Source organism: Halictus rubicundus, chromosome 13, assembly GCF_050948215.1.
Source record: "Halictus rubicundus isolate RS-2024b chromosome 13, iyHalRubi1_principal, whole genome shotgun sequence".
Taxonomy (NCBI): Eukaryota; Metazoa; Arthropoda; class Insecta; order Hymenoptera; family Halictidae; genus Halictus; species Halictus rubicundus.
The window spans coordinates 9,350,873-9,366,216 of record NC_135161.1 but is presented as its reverse complement, the minus strand read 5'-3'; the positions used below and the strand labels follow the sequence as shown (position 1 = coordinate 9,366,216).

General features: G+C 41.3%; 1 protein-coding gene across 2 annotated transcripts in view; it reads left to right on the top strand.

Moving 5' to 3' along the window:
- The first annotated feature begins 12,246 nt into the window (after positions 1 to 12,246).
- Positions 12,247 to 15,344, top strand: part of LOC143360459 (protein FAM151B) — a 50,853-nt gene continuing 47,755 nt past the window's right edge. The window contains exons 1-2 of one of the 2 annotated variants that reach the window (XM_076799309.1): positions 12,247 to 12,388; positions 12,459 to 12,596. The gene's annotated coding sequence lies outside the window, so the exon portion shown is untranslated. The remainder of the gene's footprint in view (positions 12,389 to 12,458; positions 12,597 to 15,344) is intronic. The other variant, XM_076799310.1, reaches the window with a different exon arrangement.

Genomic DNA, 15,344 nt, shown 5'->3' with positions numbered 1-15,344 from the left:
GCCTAGGACTCGCAAGAGTCTGCGGGTTGAATACAATTTTGTAAGGCTCGCAGATAAACCAGTAGAACGAAGAGAAATTCGAAGTAGTATAGGTAAGCGACGTTACAGACCCCGACGATTTATCGCGGCACTAGCTAATTCGCTCGATTCGGGCCCTCAGAATGTAAACACACCGGTCTCGCCTAAATCCCTCATTGTTTCTCCATGTTGGAGGAGGTAATTCGGTGGTTAAGGGTTGTTATAATTAAGGGTTGGAGGAGAGTTTACCCTCAGTATGCTATGCCGGAGTCATTCCGTAATTTTATACTTTTTAATTTCGAAATAAGAAAGTCGCTGTCCCCCACTTTTCTTTTTCGTCCGAAATACGATCAAAGCCAGTCCCGAGCCATTGTCTTATATCGAAAGAAAACTGAATTACCGATGTGGGTCAGGAGTGACTATGCCTAGGACTCGCAAGAGTCTGCGGGTTGAATACAATTTTGTAAGGCTCGCAGATAAACCAGTAGAACGAAGAGAAATTCGAAGTAGTATAGGTAAGCGACGTTACAGACCCCGACGATTTATCGCGGCACTAGCTAATTCGCTCGATTCGGGCCCTTAGAATGTAAACACTCCGGTCTCGCCTAAATCCCTCGTTGTTTCTCCACCGTTCGAAATTCCACCGGACTGGCTGCACGCCACACGAAAATCCCCATCGCGCACGCCGCACACATAAGCGTCTTTCTGTTGGCATAAAATTACCCTCGATCATAGCGTATCCTGCTCTCTTCCTCTAGTCTCCTCTGTCCTGCTCTAGCTTCTACCGAGCCTTCTGTCGCTCTCCCGGCAGTCAATTAATCCCAGGACATCCTTACGTGGCGATATTTTCACACAGCTTTGCGCAAAATCCGATTTTACGAGCCATAGAAATTTTCGTGGCAGTCGTTCACGCGAATTCGGAGGCTCAGTCTGCCGAAGATTTAAGGCTTGCGAAATGGCAGGTCGTGGAAATTAAAGTTAATTGGTCTAGGTGATGCCAAACTTATCGTGGATATAATTTTGGAAAATGTCGAGCTTTTTCTCAAAACATGGATTTAGAGCTCTGTGTAGCAACAAGTGTACCGATAATAATTTTTTATGGAATCTACACTCAAGGATAATTGAAAAGATAAGAAAATACGAGACCTACTGGAATTTATCAAGGAAATCAAATTGATAAATCAAATGATGTAACCTATTTTTGCTTACTATAAAGTAAAATGAAAAAAATATATTTGTAGTGGAAATTATAGGTACCTGCGACTATGTTATCAGGACAGAAGTATGTCCAGGGCTGCAAAGAGAATCTGAACGAATCTGTTATAAAAGCGTGATATGTCAGCTTTAATTTAAGCCCTCAAGAGTTTAGAAATTACCATGGGAACACATTTTAAAATCGGTTCGAAACAACAACCCCTAAAAATTCCATTATTATTCTCATTTACGTATAGCTACCATTTTTTTTTAATCTGAGCGGATTTATCACAAAGTAGGATTTTCAGCTTTAATTTAAGCCTTTTAAAGTTTAAAAATTATCACAGGAACGCATTTTAAAATCGTTCCGACACAACCCCTAAAAATTTGACAATTATTCTCATTTTTATATAGCTACGATTTTTTCTTTTTAAATCGAAACAGGCCTATCACAAAGCTGACTCTTTCAGGTTTAATTTAAGCCCTTTAAAGTTTAAACATTCCCACGGGAATTCGCTTTAAAATTTCTTTAAAGCAACCCTCCCAGAGTCATTTCATTCCTCTGAAAGCGTTCAGTCTATTTTGCATACGTTTAAAATAAGTACAGTAAAAAGCCCCTGGACCCCTGCCCGCTAACACATCTGCACAAATGTTAATTTTTAATATGAACCAGGAACAATTCCTACTTTAATTTCTACGGGACACTGCGCTCGTAAGACAGAACAATTACAACTTGGTCGAATTCAGAACTATAGCCTCAAGAATTTCCACAGACACGGACACACACACATTCTCGAAACCGTATTCTCCAGGAGCATGCAAGCAACAAATCGATTTTCGGAAAGGCTCGTGCTGGAAAAGCACGTCAGGTGGTAATTTTTCGGTTGCCATTAATCATGCATACCCGAGCGCGGGACAAGTATCGGTGTAATTTATTGCTTATCACGCGTAGCGTGAATTAGAGCATGCTGGATGCAGATAGCGGGCCGAGGATGGCGCATGCATTGCTTGCGTCTAATGGAGAAACGGTATTGTGGCGGCAACAATACCCTCACCCCGGAATACCGTGAGAATTCGCGATAACCGACGACTACCTACGGAAAATGCATTTATTCACAGTTGCCGACAGATAAGTACCCCGGCGCGGTGCACCAAAGAGAGAGAGAGAGAGAGAGAGAGAGAGAGAGAGAGAGAGAGAGAGAGAGAGAGAGAGGGGGTAGGGCTAGTGAGGACTTCGAGGAATGCCGGACCTTCGGTGGTTTTGCTTCATCCTTCGCGCGGAATGGTATTACACGTTAAACGCGGCCCGGAGAATTCTGCCCACAACCAACGTACAGAGTATCCCGGGCCGGGCCGGGCCGGTTCACATTCCCAACTGTGGACGTTAATTTAATGTTCTCCCTCCAAGAAATTTATCATTTGCACGTGGAAAACTCATGGCGAAAATATTAAAGTGGCTGGAAAGTCCCTTCGCGTGCTCCAGCCCTTTGCGGTCCAACCTGTTCCCCTCACTTTTACTTTGGAACTTGCTACAGAACGATATAAGTCGATTACACTCCTATTGGTAGCTCTATTAAACTATTTAGAACGGTTCAGAAACAGTGCAATTGACATATTGAAATTAACCTATCATCAAGTGCAAGCTTCCAGCTTTAATTTGAGCCCTCAAAACTTAAAAAATTCCCACAGGAACATATTTTAAAATTTATGTGAATCATCCTCCAAAAATTCACTCGATTTGCTCTGACCTATCGATCGAGGTTTCTTGATTTTTCTATATGATTTCGAGTTTCCCTTTGGACCGAAATTAACCCACCATTGAGTGCAAGCTTTCAGCTTTAGTTTCAGCCTTCAAAAGTTAAAAAACTACCATAGGAACATATTTTAAAATTTATGTAAATCATCCTCTAAAAATTGACTCATTTTGCTCTGACCTATCGATCGAGATTTCTTGATTTTTCTATATGATTTCGAGTTTCCCTTTGGACCGAAATTAACCCACCATTGAGTGCAAGCTTTCAGCTTTAGTTTCAGCCTTCAAAAGTTAAAAAACTACCATAGGAACATATTTTAAAATTTATGTAAATCATCCTCTAAAAATTGACTCATTTTGCTCTGACCTATCGATCGAGATTTCTTGATTTTTTCATATGATTTCGAATTTCCCTTTGGGCCGAAATTAACCCACCATTGAGTGCAAGCTTTCAGCTTCAATTTGAGCCTTCAAAAGTTAAAAAACTCTCATAGGAACATATTTTAAAATTTATGTAAATCAAGTCTTAAGATCTCTTAACGAAAGCCTGCGGGAAATCGCAGCTACGTAACGGATAAAAATTTTTCAATCGAAAAATCGTGGAACACTCCCTAAAACGCGTTCTCTGAAACACGGAAAAGCTTTTTGAATCAAGTCCCACGGTTCCGGAGAAAAAAAAGAAATCCCGAAAATCGTATTCCCGTTGATGAAGCGGAGGCGAAGAAGAAGTTGGACGATTGATTCCCTTTTATTTACTGTCCAGAGGCTACCCTTCTTCTCGAGTGTATTGAATCGACGGGTTCCGCTAGTCTTTGCGCGCTAAGGAGTTTGCCGGGTGTAGTAAGTTTCGAGGGTGAACCGGCGTTATCGGCCCATTATTATCTATTCATCGATGTAATTGGGGGGACGTGACTTTTCGCAACCTCGTTTCCAAATTAACCTCCAGAAGGAGTTTCCACCTGCAGCTGGTTCGCGAGAGTGGTCGTGATCGGAGAATGAAGGGATAGGGAGAGAGAGAGAGAGAGAGAGAGAGAGAGAGAGAGAGAGAGAGAGAGAGAGAGTGAGAGAGAGGGTCGCAAAACTTTTCAACAGGCTCGATCGATCTTCGATGTTCGCCGACAGGAACTTCGTGAATAACTTAAAAACCGGTGGAACGAGAAGAAAGAATCCGCGGAACGGGGTGGGGAGAAACGGCGCCTTTAATTACATGTTCCCTGCGACACGTCTCCGAGAGGAAATTGAAAAATTTAAGAAGATCGAACACCGGAAGCCAGGACCGTATCGAGTTCGGCGAGTAATTGAATCCGTTATTGGACGATCGTGAGAAAAGTCGCGGCGTCGGCGACGACTCAGAAAATCTCTTATGACGAGGAACGAAAAGGGATTTCCTTCTGGGTTTCCAGGTGTCTTCGCAGTCGAACGTCGAAACTAAGGCCGGCTCGAACAGAGAAAAAACTAGGTGAAGAACGACAGGGGAAAGCGAGACTCTGGGTTGTGTGTAAGACGACCGTCGCCGGAAGAAGAAAGAGAGAGAGAGAGAGAGAGAGAGAGAGAGAGAGAGAAAAAGAAGAGAGGACAAGAGAAAGAACGGACGGACACTCGAGCTTTGGCTGACGTCGCTTTACGTGCCGGCATAATGGCCCTTGTCTTCGCCGCAGTTCCGAGTTCTATTCAAGCTTGAGGCGACTCGCGAACCGTCGTGCAACAGTGACGCGAGAAGGAACAAGAGAGAAAAAGAGAGAGAGAGAGAGAGAGAGAGAGAGAGAGAGAGAGAGCACATGGAAAAAACAGTAGAATCCTATCGTCAGCCAGAACAATATTAACTCGAAAATTGATTCAACCAAAAAATAGAACCTTTAGGTTTAAAAGAAAAAGTTCGATATCATGTCGAAGAATTGTTTCATTATCACAGCCATCAGCTCGATGCGATCGTCGATTTTTAATATTTTATCGACCAATTGGTGCAATCTTTGCGTAACAAAATATTCGAAATCGAGGATCACACCGATTGTCCAGGTCTCACCACGTGGAGATTGCTGTGAGGGAGACCCACCCACCCACTTAGTATTTCTTCATCTATATTCTCGATATATGTCAACAGCACGGGTCTTGCCAGCGACATATATCGTCCAGGAGACATATCTTTACGTTTACACTCCTCGGCGTCCGAGGTCTCTCGAGCATCGTGGCCCCTCACGGGGTATTCCCCGCGGTAGTGGGGATAATTCCGCGACAGTTATCGTCAAGGTCTTGGCGACATATGTGGAGAAATCGGTGTACTTGTTTGCTGTTCTATTCCTCGTCCTCGTTCATAATACGCAATGTTTGATGCAATTCAACCCCTTTCCGTACTTTAACGAGTCTGACTCGTGATGAAGATTTTTTGGCACAAACGTAAACATCACGAGTGAGACTCGTGGACTGAAAATCTGCCAAATGTAGACATCACGAGTCATAGTCGTGGAATGATTTAGAAACGACTGTATCACGGGTATTTACATTTCGGCTAGTATTGCAACTGTTTTCGAGCATCACTCCGGATTTCGTCGAGCTAATTAGCACGGGAAGAGGTTAATTACAAGGTATTTTATAACTGCAGTTGTAATTACGAATTACATTGTAATTGAATTGACTCGAAGATCTGAATTATAAATTACGATACGACTGAGTTACAATGTAATTCGATTATTTTGTCATTCTGATTCCTGGAGTAATTCAATTGCAATTCTGCGCTGCTCAGGTGCACGTTATATGAAAATATATTTGTTCGACTTCGCGAGGGGAATGTCGCGGGCGTTGGTTATCGTAGTTATTACTTCTTACAGTATCGAACATTTCTCGCTGACGTCGACGCTCGATCGAAGAAACATCGTTTACAGTCCGCCCCTCATCGAAGACCGGGAGTTTACGATTCGCCGGCAATCCGAGGATCTCATTACGAAGGGAATAGCGAGCGAACGAGCAGCAGATTCAATTTGTATCGGTGGCCGACGAGCAGGAAAGTCGGAACCGGTGGATTCTTGCGATCGTATTGCAACGGAGCCTCCGCACACACGCGGGCTCTAAGTGGATCGAACGGTGAACGAACATCAGCGGAGTGCCCTAATGAAGCTGCATCGAAAACTGCCAGCAAGGGGAAACCTTGAATAAATTGGCAACGGTGATACTCAGCGCTCGAAGAGTAGCCAGCAATTCGTAACGCGATCCCTGGATGCACGAAAGTGCAAAGACTATCCGCCTGCAACCATCATCGAAAAGAAACAACCTGCTTTTCTACTTTGACAGAAACGGAGCGAAGGAACACTTCGAAATTCGGGGGAAAATTCAACTTCAGCAAGACGGTACGTGTTTGCAACAAAGTTCTTCGGCGACCGAACCCGAGGAGCTGGATAATATCTCTGCACGATCGTTGCAGATGAGAAAATTAGTCGGAACGAGACCAGAAATGCTTAACGGCAACTCGTGTATCACGATTCGAGGTCTTTAAGAATTTTTTTGTAGGAAAACTGCAAGCCGTGTCTTCCAGAAATTTTTATGGCGCACTTCTACACTTATTTGAAAGTAGGAAATATTTTTTTTTTGTTAAGAAATATATGTTTACCGAAATCTGTGAAAATATATAGAAGAGTAATAATAAGTAGAACAATTTGTGTGAAACGGTCAAGATACAGCAATCTCTCGGAATTTTTTGTGAAGAAACTGCTAGCCGTATCTGTCAGAAATTTTTAGAGCATGTTACCACACATTTCTGAAAATGGGCAATATTTTTTTTTGTCAGGAAATATGGCGTTCTCTCAAATCTGTGAACATGTACAGGCCAATAGGAAAAAGTACAACTCCTGTAACACTTTGAGGCAATCTTTAGGAATTGTTTTTAGAAAAACTATTCGTCGCACCTTTCAGAAATTTTTATGAGACATGACTACACGCCTTTAAAACTAGAAAATATTTTTTTTTTGTTAAGAAATATTTGTATACCAAAGTCTGTGAAAATATATAGCACAGTAATACAACAAGTACGACTACTCATGTGACATGTTTAGGGCAAGGCTATCTTTAGGAATTTTTGTAGAGAAACTGCGAGCCGTATTCCTTCAGAAATTTTTAGAGCATGTTACCACACATCTCTGAAAATGGGCAATATTTTTTTTTTGTCAGGAAATATGGCGTTCTCTCAAATCTGTGAACATGTACAGGCCAATAGGAAAAAGTACAACTCCTGTAACACTTTGAGGCAATCTGTAGGAATTTTTTTTACAAAAACTATTCGTCGCACCTTTCAGAAATTTTTATCAGACATTGCTACATGTCTTTCAAAGTGGAAAATATTTTTTTCGTCGCGGAATATGGTGTTTACACAAGACCGTGTCGAGCCAATTTGGGACGGTTCGGCGCATTTCGATGGCGTCTTAATCCGCGGTGTAAATGGATCTCCGACCGGATTTCAGGCGTTCTCGCTGTAATCGGATACAACAATCGGTGGTCTGCGACGTTGTTGTTGTTGTTGTCGCCGCAGATTAGCATCATATTGTGTCGGAGACGTAACCCGATCGCCCATTGTTCGGCCGCGAACTAGGAAATCGGTTTAACGATCGCAAACAGCAGCCCCGTTTACGGGAAACAAAAGCGATCTGGCCTGGGAATACTTGAACAACCCCCGTGTACCATTAATCTTCCTTTGCCTTTATCCGCGATGCGTGTATCGGCACCGTTAAACTCGATTAAATGGTGTTACGCAAAACATTGGTGGCTCCCTCGGTCTCTTCGCGTTCGCGTCGGAGACGATGACTATGCCGGAGACGGCGACAGCCAGTCGAGTATTGGAAACTGTATCGATACTCTACTTACTATGGGCCAGAATCGTAGAATGTTCGACTGAAGTCGTATCGCTGTTCGTTGTGCAATTGTTAGGGATTTTTATTTAGGGACATTTTTTTCTTCTCTTAGTAATTGTAATAAATTGCGAGTAGATGGAGGATTTTATGCATTTGTGACGAGAAAGTGTAACTTAACCCTTAGCACTCGAGTGGTGACTCTGAAGCACCACTAGAAATTGTTGTGGCATTATTTCAAGGAAATTACCAAAAATATTACAAAATATTTGTTACAGTACTAAATTTGTATTCAATAGATTACTAAACATTTTAATATTATATGTGGAAATCGAATCAGTTTCGTATGAATAGAATGAAAATATTCTAAGGCGGAAGAAAAATTTAGTTTTGGAATGAAAATAGCGCCGAGTGCAAAGGGTTAAAACAATTTAAGAATGTCGAGAAACTATTTGTAGCTTGTCCAGTAATTATGTATAAAATAGTGTAAGGTATTTCGAAGGATTCAGAATGCAGTTCCGTTTAAGAGGAGCAGGGGGTTACGAGGTTGAATTGTAGGAGATTATGGCAGATCGATTTTAAAATGTATTGCGGTAGGAACCTGAGAACCTTTGAGGAATCAAATACAAGCTGAGAGATCCTATTTTGTGATAGGACTACTTAGGTTTAACGGAAAATTCGTAATCATAATCGGAAAATAGGTACTTCTGGGTTGATGGCTCGAGGAAAACTGATCGGATTTTAGGGGGTCGATTCGGCACGATTTTAAATTGTATTTCAATGGGAAGTTTTGCAATATAGGGAGCTTAAGTTAAAGATAGAAGCTCGCTCTTGGTGACACGTTCATTTGGGCGAGAGGAAAATTCGAAATCGTATCGAGAAATTAAGAAATTGGAATCGAAAGATTCAAATAAATTTTAGTACGATTTCCCGATAGAATTTTTAAACTTTAGCTTAAGGCACCTCCCGTCGCAGGAATGCCAATTTGAAGCCAAACATATAAATTTTAAAAACAGGAACTTTTGAGAAGTTAGGAAGCAAATTTCAATGAGAAGTCCACAAAAAAAAGTTTACGGTGTTGATTGAATGAACAAGTAATATTCCGAAGTATTATAGATACTTCGCCTTTGGATTAATAACAGAAAGGACATACAGATGGTATGTCAAGGGTAAACAAAGAAATCCCTGAAGAACCCTTGGCCGATCCCGAGCTACCTTCAAGTACATTTATATAGAATTCAATTAAATACACGTGCTTTTATAATTAGCGAGACATAAATTCCATTATAACGCAAATTGTAAATAAGCAGCTATTAGCTCGATATTATTCTCTATTTGTTAAGATACTAGGAGTTCTTACAAATAGAGAATAATATCGATTGTTTTAATCTTAATTGTTTTAATCTTAATAGCTAATGCACGCACGCAAGTCGAGCAATTATTGTGGGCCAATAAACTAAATCAGAGAAGAAGTCTCTGAACAATGAGAGAGTAAACGAGTTTCGAGCAGAAGGCTCTGAATCGCGAGGGAAGAATAAAGAATCATATTAAAATACTGAGATTCACGAAAAAAAAAAATTAAAGCTCGAATTAATCGAGGGTGACGCTACGAGCTGGTCACAGCAGAAGGCTGTGGCCCAAATCAACAAGCGAAATTAACGAAGCGAAGCTAAGACAATAATTGCTCGACAACTAATATTATCTTACAAATAATTCGCAGTCTTCGTCGATGAATTGTCTACGTTCGTTGACGAAGATTTTCAGCTGTTGTATTTTAGCTGAAACAGACTAATAATGATTAGACACGATACAATGGCGGAACCGAAATAATAGAAGACGAAACGATGACAACGAAGAAACGATGAGATACAATTCTAAACCCCGTACACGAGTACGGCCTACCTAACACGCACAGGAGTGCGAAACTAACCGGCTCACGAGAGCCAACCTAAGACCAGCTCACCCCGAAGAGCCAAGCTAACCCCGCACACGAGTGCGGCCTAACCAACAACAATTGAACAAGAGTAGTTGAAGTACAAACTACTGAAATGGCGCTTCGGGTAGCCCCGGGGTCGCCAATACCCGTGCTCACAGTGAGCCCCTGAGGGACCTCCGTTCGGAGGAAAACCATTTCTAAATCAGATGTATAAATTTTAGAGTAGGAACTTTTGAAAGTTCAGAAATAATTTTCAATTCGAAAGACGAACAATTTCAATCGAAAATAAATCGAACGAAATTGGTACGCAATGACCTACAAGCTAGGGTGCCCCACGGGCCCCACCCGCGAGTGAGTCCCCGAGGGACCTCTGATCGGAGGAATACCAATTTTATGTTAAAAATATAATATAATATAATTTCAAGAAGAAAAACTTTTAAAAAATCCCGACGCAAATTCGAATTAGAAATACAGATGTAATAATTGACGGCGTTCGTTGAATGAACACTTATTCCGAAACAGAAAGTGTATATTTGAATTATTACTTACAAAGAGCTGCTGAAAGTTGACCAAGGTGAGCGGAGAAAGCTTCCAAGAACCTCGCCGTTTCCAAGAAGCCCACCCCGAGCTAGCTTAACCCTTTGCACTCCGGAATTTTGTAAACACCTGTTAAATGTCGCCTCAGCGTCGACATAGGATTGCAAAGGGTTAAAGTGGACCAGGGAAGTGTTAAATGACCCTTGGTCCACCTTCAGCCAGCTAAAGGTAGACCAAGGCAGGCCAGTGATGTCCAGTGGAGCTCTGGAGGATCCCTGGTCAACTGGAAGGTAGGCAAGAGTAGGCCGGGGTGGTCAGGGTGGGCCAGGGCAGCCCTTCAAGGTCCTTCGCCCTTCTGGTCCCGCAGCACGTGCGCTTCCTCCTGAGTGCGCGTCTCGACTGACTGGGCCACGCGCTCGCAGCTTAGGTGCGCGGTGCGCAGCGATGCGTAACTCTCCCCACCCCAACTGATTTCTGTAGATCTCGATCACCGTGATACTATTTGTAGATAAACGTATTATTTATGGCTGTTTAATGTTTATAACATTCCCTTTTGTCGATGACGTCGACAACCACTCCCTTGACGATCTCGCCATCCAATTTTTTAATAGAAATAGCGAACAGTTCTCGACATACAGAATAACTTTTAAATCTTGAATATTCGCACGCATTAATTTATCGAACACAATTCACTGATAATATTATTATTTCCTGCTGGCTAATATTTACAACAATTCCTTTCGCTAATGATGTCGACAACACTCCCTTGACCACCTTGCCATCTAATTTTTTAGTAAAAACAGATAATAGAACTCGAGATACGGAGTAATTTCTAACACACGAATATCACAAAACATTATTATATCGAGCGAATGTAATTAATAAATTTATCATCTTCCCTTGTTGAATGACTCTAACAATCCCTTTTGCTAACCATGTTGCCAGACACTCCCTTGGCCATATTATCATTTAATTGTGTTTTACGAACATGACTGATAGAACTTAGAAAACTGAGTAACTGTGAAAGCATGATGGGCGGGCACGGCATGCCCGCTCGGGCTCGGGCTGCCCGCCGGGCAAGGGATCTTCTATTCGCTGTCCGAAATGTCTATTTCAATAAAAATTTGCTCATCTTTGCTCCTACAATTATATTATTTTATATTATATTAATTCATCCACGTGATCCTCTCTCGAGCTCTTTATTATTCGGAATAGTATGTCAAAGAAACGTTGCTCTGGCTTTCAACATATTTCTGTTCCCACAGATCGATTCTTGGAACAATTATCTAGAATTAAGTACTAACAATTAATACTAATACTAATAATCAATTAAATATTTTTAAACTACGAATTGATGTATCTCACATGAAATTTGAAGTAGGAATTATTGATTTTCCTAAAATTATGCTGTAATACTTTGTCACGTACAATATTTCTAGAAATTCTTTGTCCTTGATATTTGTTTCACTTTTAATGTTTTAAATCTTAAGAAGCAACAGTAAAAAAATATCTGTTTAATTCGAATACGTCTTCTGCACCGACGAGATACCGTCGTTGGCCTTCTGTTTCTTACTCGAGCCATAATCTGTCCCAGAGGGCGGTAGAAAACACCACCGTATTTTTCGAGCGACACATTCTCCCGCGAGGCTGGCAGTTTTTAAAAATCCCGCGTCGGTGACAGGGGCTGGCATTCTTTAACAGTACCCCGTCGGTGTTGTAGTACAGCAAACCTGATTCTGCCGATAATCATGCTCTCGAACGTACCGTCCACCGGTAAACCAGGAAACGCCTCGCACCGACGCTCGCAACTGTCAATTCCTTCCGCTACGCAAACATGTTTACATTACAAAGACAACAATCTACCAAGAACGGCAAGCCATAACAATCCGGTTATTTTTAACCGCGACGTCGTTCCCTATGTTTTTTCCCAACACACCATTGACATTCATCAACACACTCTTTCATCCGGTCCAACCACTTTCGTTCTCAGCGAAAGTTAACGGACCGCTGCCTTTCGATTTTAAGACAGTTAAATTAGTGAATTAGCGAATTAGTTAAGAAGCAAGATTCCAGCAAGCGAACATCGCCGAACCAGCCGAGCTATTTTCTCGACGGAAGGTAAGTTTCCTTCATCGATCTTGTATTATTACGTAACCATTTTTTCGTGAACGTGGACGATTCTCCACAGTGTACGTTCCAGAATCTTCAGCGTGCGATCGATGCCGATCGAGGGACGTCATTCTGGAAATTTTCAAAGCGTTCGCTTCAACAAGCAGAGCAGGGGAACCGGCGTCCACCTTTCGATAAGGTTGCGTCGCGACGCCAGGTGAGCCACGGCATTGATACTCATCCGCGATAACGCGGTCGCTACGTTTTACGACCGAGCGAACCGAGACACTCGCTGGACAGTACTATATTTTTATGCTAATTCGCTGCACATGGATTTCAACAGTCAATGGAAATATTAACCGTAACCTTTTCTTTTATATTCAATTGTAATCGATGTGGTCGCTAATGACCTAGCTTTTAATGCGACCACTTTAAAATAAACGATATATATATATATATATATATATATATATATATATATAATAATAATCTATAATAATACCCGGTTATAGTGTAGTCAGAACATGTGTAACGTCATTTGTACTCAAGACATTTTTAAGATTCCTTACTCTAAATGAGTGCCATACAAATTACTAGGTTGAGGATCTTATGAATTTATGTAATGGAAGTGAATGGACCAAATCCAATACCGTTATGGTATCAGAACAATTTGAAAAGTCTGAATGAGCTCCGAAAAAATCCAGCACATAGAAAGTAATTTTCAGAGTGAAAATTTAAGAGATATTAAGAATATTATTATATTATGTTCCATTTATTAAATTTAAATCTAGGAATTTCTGATGGTTCGTTGACGAGAAAATATAATTAGCCCTTCCTCCAATTCTCAGAAAAATTTACACGACTCTTTTCAGTATAGTTACCATTTATTAGGACCAAAGGAATCAAGATTGCAATTATGTTCGATTCATTAAATTTATTAAAAGAAGATATTGCAGAATCTAGGAATTTTCGATGGTTCGTTGACGAGAAAATACAATTATCCCTTCCTCCAATTCTCAGAAAAATTTATACGACTCTTTTCAGTATAGCTACCATTTATTATTACCAAACGAATCAAGATTGCAATTATGTTCGATTCATTAAATTTATTAAAAGAAGATATTTCAGAATCTAGGAATTTTCGATGGTTCGTTGCCGAGAAAATACAATTATCCCTCCCTCCAATTCTCAGAAAAATGTATACGACTCTTTTCAGTATAGTTACCATTTATTAGGACCAAAGAGATCAAGATCGCAACGACTAGAATTTTCCAAATAATCTGTCCCAGGTAGTGTCATGTAGAACGTCGGGAGAAATAAAAATTTTGTTACGACTCCTCGCAACAAATGGAGTGGAAAAAAGACGAGCAGCATAAAAAATAATTCGAGCCGATTCACCTGCGCGGAAATACAATTAGCATTTTCCGGGCGACGACTCGGAGTTTTACGTGTCATCCAGCCGGCGTATGCCGAGTGTGTCGAGGCACTTGCGGTGCGTTGTCCGGAAAATAATTTATGCTCGCGGCCGTAAACTGAATGATTCAGGAGGAGCGTCGTAAAGCTAAACGCCGATGGCCGCGCGACGGCCCGGAGGGCTGCATATTTGAACGGTGTGCCGAGCTATCGCGATGTCGTTACGTTGCAATTACGCTTTCCGCGAGGTCGTTCGGAGGGAGTTTACGGTTTGGAGCCCCTCGGCTCGGAGAAAAAGAGTCGGCGAGCCGCAATCGTGCTAATGGTCCGCCGAGTAACTATGGGAAATTTGTGGAAAGTAGCGGAGGAACGGCCGCACGCGTGAAACGCGAATTAATTCAATGGAAATGAGACCGGGCTGTCGAGAAAGCAATTTTCGGGGTCCGCGCGCGACCACCTCGAAAATCAATAGCCCACGGCGCGAGACCCAGCTCGCGGTTCTTTCAAGAGACGACGCGGCCACGTCCGGGGCACTATCATCGCCATAATCGCGCTTTCGAGTCGTCTATGGACTCGGGGATTAGTCGTCGATCCCCGGAAGCCAGTGATAACGCGAATCGCTTTGACAAATCGCTCGCGATTCTGGAAAAGTTGACGCACTGATCGTGCAAAGCTAGTTTTCAACGTTGATTAAATATTTTGAGCGGTTGTATTATTCCGGAAAATTTATTGCTGTATTCCGGGGAGTCTGCAGAATCGTTCTATGGAAGAATTATTTGTGTAGATCTCGTGGTTGCAGCAGGAAAAATGCTGAAAGTTCGTGATCTTGTTTAAGAAAACTGAATATCTTGAAAGCTGTCACTGTGGCCTTGACCCTGCGTTGAAATACTTTTAAACGTATGCAATGTCGCAGGAAAATATACTGTTGTATTCGGGAGAGTCTATAGAATATTTCTGTGGAAGAATTATTCGGACAGCTTTGATAGTTGAAGCACAAAAAATTCTAAAAGTTGAAAGTTGACGGCCCTACTCTGTAAAATTAAATATCTTGAAAACTGAGCTGTCCCTGTAGCCTTGACCTTTTTCTAAATATTTGTAAACGTTCGTAATGTTGCAAAAAAATATACTGTTGTATTCCGGGGGGTCTATAGAATAATTCTGTGGAAGAATTATTTGGACAGCTTTGATAGTTGAAGCACAAAAAAATGTAAAAATTGACGATTCTGCTCTATAAGATCTAATATCTTTCAAACTGAGGTGTCCCTGTGGCCTCGATCCTTTGTTTAAATATTTGTAAACGTTTGTAACGTTGCAAAGAAAATATACTGTTACATTCATGAGAGTCCACAGAATAATTCTATGTAAGGATAATTCGGATAACTTTCATTTTTTTAATTCTAAAAATTGAGACTGGGCGATTATCTTTTAAAAAGTTAATATCTTGGAATTAGACGACTTCATATATCATTCCGTATTTCGTTTAATCGCGAACGTTGATATCATTCGACGCGACGATTAAATTATTATACAAGCTACAAAAATATGTATTGTA